Raw genomic sequence first — 4,598 nt, 5'->3', positions numbered from 1 at the left:
GAGAAGTTTTTAGAGTTCAACCAAGTATTGCCCCTTACAGTTTCCCTTGTCAGAAATAGCCCCCTGCTTTAACTGTGATATCAGGAGCCATCTGAGAAGATGCACTGTTATAGTTTACCAATCTTAAAAATGAAAGCATGTCCTAGCTTAGTATTTTATTTGCATTTGAGTGTTTTATCACTTCACTTGCAGACACGATCTTGAAATTAAGTTATTTATGTGCCATGGATAATTGGTTGTCTTAGGATTTTGATTAAGAATACAAAAACAAAAAATTAAATCAGAGGATCTAAATAGCAAATAGTGAGTGTTCAGTTTCTATAAAATTTATGATTATAGCTAGATTCTGCTATTTCTCTCAGGAGAAAGCATTGCCTTAATAAAACCTTTTTTGAAAAAACACGTTGCACTGATGACACATTTCAAAACTTTCTGCTAACTGCAGTTTCAACAGTGTAAACACCTCTCTAAGGTAAGAACAGGAGGTTGTAAACAACTTCCTTCTACTTCATAAGAAATGAAAGACATCAAGCAGCATTAAAATACCACCTGAAAACCAAATTCAGATTGGCTAAAGTACAAAATAAATAATAGCAATACTTTGGTTAGTCCCTACAGAGGTTCAGCTTGCTATCTCTTGTATTTTTTTCAGCATAAATTTCCAGACCAGGTAGCAGTAGTCATCCTCAAGTTGATGGCAAAGGAAATACATGCAGCTCCTGATAAACCTTTGTTATTTTACTACAGATAATAATAATAATTTATTAAATGTGTATGCAGCTGAAAGCTTTAATTCAGAAATAGTTTGTCCCTGCTTTACCAATTATACTCCATGTATATATTTACTACAAAGGTGATCTCATCTGAAAACATGTCATGATATGTGGCAGGATAGGAAGATCATCATCTTTGTGGCTTTTCACCCCAAATCATAAATGAATGGCATGACTCATCTATATACTAAATTGCTAATTTTAGGGCTCACCAAAGGGGAGCAGTTATTTTCCCCTATCATGTCTGCTAAGCGTTCCCTGTCGCTTACCATTCCAGTGCTAAGAGAGGTAAAGAGAGAAAAGATTTGGGATTGGCAAATCATGAAAAGTTTCGATCTGTTAGATCCAAAGCTGTCTTTGCAATCAGCTGGAGAAATGCTAATCTGTTACCCATCCTTTATATAAATGATGTCCTGGTATAGTTACTGTGAAACGCAAAGAGATCACCAGACATACTTTCAATATTGGCAGTATCTGAGTGTGTCCTTCACTAATGCAAATACGGCAAAGGATTGAAATCACGTGCACAAATACCCCACTTGAAGTTTTAATTCTCCCTTCAAGAACAAAACACTACAAAATGCTGGGAATGGCCTATTTTGCATTCAAACCTCTGTTGCTCAAAACAGGACTTTTTAAACTCAAAATGGTATGTTTAGAATTTGAAACTGTTCAGATCAAAACGTTTGGCCCACCACTCAGTAAAAACAAACAGGTGGCCTCAAAACACAATCTGGTGTCCAAATAGTGTATTGTGCTTTTCGTTACATCTTTTCCTTCAACGGAATTGAAATTCTTTATTATAGGCCATAGTTTTTCTCTCCCTCACTTGTTTCATCTTCACAACAGTCTTGTGATAGAGTTTAACTGTCTGAGCTTCTGCACTGTGCTGAAGCATAATGTGGTTTGGTTTGTCTTGGCTTAGTGTAGTGTAGTGTAGTGTGCAACCCCAACCCCTATGGCCTGTAAACCATAGTTTATGACTCTCAGCCCTAGGAAGGATGCAGTGGCAAACTACTTCTGAAATCTTGCCAAGAAAACTGCAGGGACTTGTCCAGGCAGTCACCAGGAGTCAATGCTGACTAGAAGTCACACACACACAAGTCCAAATATGATTTAGTGCAACGTGTGAACTCAGGAACTGGGAAGGAATGAGTGGCCAAATATAATCCACTCAGTTGGGTGGTTGGGCTGGGCTATGAAAGCAAAAAAGTTTGGGGTTCTAATTCAACCCACTGATACCTGCACTTCATGGACTCTTTAGGAAATAAGAAGTGACCTTCTCTTCAGAATGGATTGCCACAGGAGGCATTTCTGCCTGTGTTCTTTTGTGATGCATTGTGTTTTTGTGATGCATTGTGTTTTTAACTTCTTAAAAAAGGAAGCAAGGAGGGAAGTAAGAATATCTGAATAAAGAATTATTGGAGCTTCAGCTTCAGGATGTGTGCAGGACAATGAGGCTGGAAGCATGTCTCTGTGTAACTTTGGGTGTACAATACAAATTAAATCTCTCTCTCTCTCAAATCGCTTGTTTATTTTAGCTGTCTGAATGTGTTTTCCATGCCTACTACACCGTGATACAAGACTCTCTTGCACAAGAGAGAAGAGTGCAGCGAGTAGCTTTTCTGCATAGAAATGAGGAAGACGTTACATTCTTTCAGCCTCTTTAACTATTTAAAAGAGCAAATATTTTTCCATTCTTTGTGAAAGGAAACATATTTTCTCAATTCTATGATAGTTTGGGGAGGAACCCAAATGGTTTAGTTTGCCCTTTGGATTAGGGAACTATTCATTGGCTAGATTTCAAAACTGGAACAATCTTACATACTAAAGAACTTTTTTTTTTTGCTTTAATTTTTTTCCCTCTTTTTCCCATTAAAAAAATGGTGAAAGGTCCCCTGTGGAAGCACCGAGTCATGTCTGACCCTTTGGGGGGCTGCCGCTTTCACGTTTTCTTGGCAGACTATAACGGGGTGATTTGCCATTGCCTTCCCCAGTCGTCACCTTCCCCAGCAAGCTGGGTACTCATTTAATGACCTTGGAAGGATGGAAGGCTGGGTCTACCTGAGCCAACTATCTGAGAATCCAGCTTCCGCTGGGATCGAACTCGGGTTGTGGGGAGAGTTTCGGTTGCGATACTGACACCTACCACCCCGCGCCATACGAGGCTAATTTTTTCCCACTAAGGCAGATGTTTTATTCTCAAACTATGCTCCCCCCCCCCACCTCACCCAACCACCTTATTTCTAAGCAGAGGCAATTACATCAGATGGCAGAAGGTCATAGCAACCTCCAGTTTTCTCTGGAACCTTTTCCTGCCTTTACCTGCTGCTGAGCTGAAATAATAGGAACCCATCCCTAAGACAGCAGAAAACTATACTGGCATGAAATTTGGTGTCCTCATTGCTGATCCTATCTGCCTCTATTGCCTCACTTGACTTCCATACAAGGTAATAGATAGAAAACCTAACAGATATTATACACCTTGAGTGGTAGCACAATACAAGGGACTTACAATTAAGTGCAACTTAGGACTTCCTGGCTCATGGTCTGGGGATAAGATGACAGCAATATCATGGGGACACAGGAAAAAAGATGTTGCTGGGACCCAGTTTATGCTGTGGTTAGGTGCAAATGGAGCAAGACCCTTACAGGCCAGAACTCTTTGCAGTGAACTCTTTTGCATCCCCTAAAATAAGGGTCCCCAGTGTAGCCATCATGGGAGCCAATATACTAGTCAAACCCCTCCCTCGGCACCCAGCAAGATCCTTGCTCTCCCCAATTTTATTTTTAAGATTGCTTTAATTAAAATGACAAAACTGGAAGGTATAATTCCAGAAACACTACTCTTAAGCATCTTAATTCCAGGAATGTTTTGGGGCCCTATTTATAATTCAGAGACACCCTTGGAAAATAATAAGGCAGCAGTTGAGTTTTCCTTTTGAAAAGTGCTCACCAGCCCTGAAAAAAAGACCAAGCAGTAATAGTACACAGCATCCTAGAAGATCAGCTATTAGAAAAAGGTATTTTTCATCTTCCTAATTTGCATTCTGGTAAATAGAGGGTTCATGAGGGACATTTCAGTTGCCAGCCTAGCTGTCTTCTGTACATGGGACCCAGGGAAACCATGTTGCCTTGACCTCAAGCGATAAAATGTCTCTGGAGGAGGCATCGTGGATACAGCACACCCTAGGCAAAGTTCACAGATCACATAATGAAGTGTGTTTGAGTTTACTGTGTTGTCTGAAAAGAGCCGCGAGGGAGCTATAGGCTAAACTGAGAGAGCGGAAAAATATCCCAGCAGAAGATAGGGGGAATTACGTACTGCTTCTAAGAAAATTGCATCGATGAGTCTGCGTCAACGACAGGAGCGGAGGTCTTCACATTCACCTTTCCCTGGAGAAGACAGCCGTTGTAGGAATCCGGCCCTCCGCGACCAAGCTGCCATATTTGGACCTGGCTAACCACGGTCACTAATCCTCAGCCTAGCCTACTTACAGACTTGTTCTCTGGACGAGGGAGAAAATGCTTGGTCTTGTGGCTATGTCCTCACGTTTGGGGATGGGGCGGGGTGGGAGCGGTTGTTCGACGTGAAGCAAATATTCCATATAAATTAACCAGCAAACATATCACGGTCGGCCTCCATCGCTCCTCAGGAGCCCTTCACTTCTCTTTTCCAGAGAAGCAGAAACACTTTTCTCAAGATTCGCCGACTTCGGTGGCGACGGGCGTTTAAGGAGGCGCTTGGGAGCCTTTCGCGAGGCGTTTCCTCGGCGGTGGGAGGCGCTCCGGGGTTGGCTCTCCCATTTCAGCCGAGGGAGGGCT

The sequence above is a fragment of the Candoia aspera genome, chromosome 4 (genome assembly GCF_035149785.1).
Source record: "Candoia aspera isolate rCanAsp1 chromosome 4, rCanAsp1.hap2, whole genome shotgun sequence".
In the NCBI taxonomy this organism is placed as follows: domain Eukaryota; kingdom Metazoa; phylum Chordata; class Lepidosauria; order Squamata; family Boidae; genus Candoia; species Candoia aspera.
The sequence above is the reverse complement of the archived record's forward strand: the minus strand, read 5'-3'. Positions refer to the sequence as shown.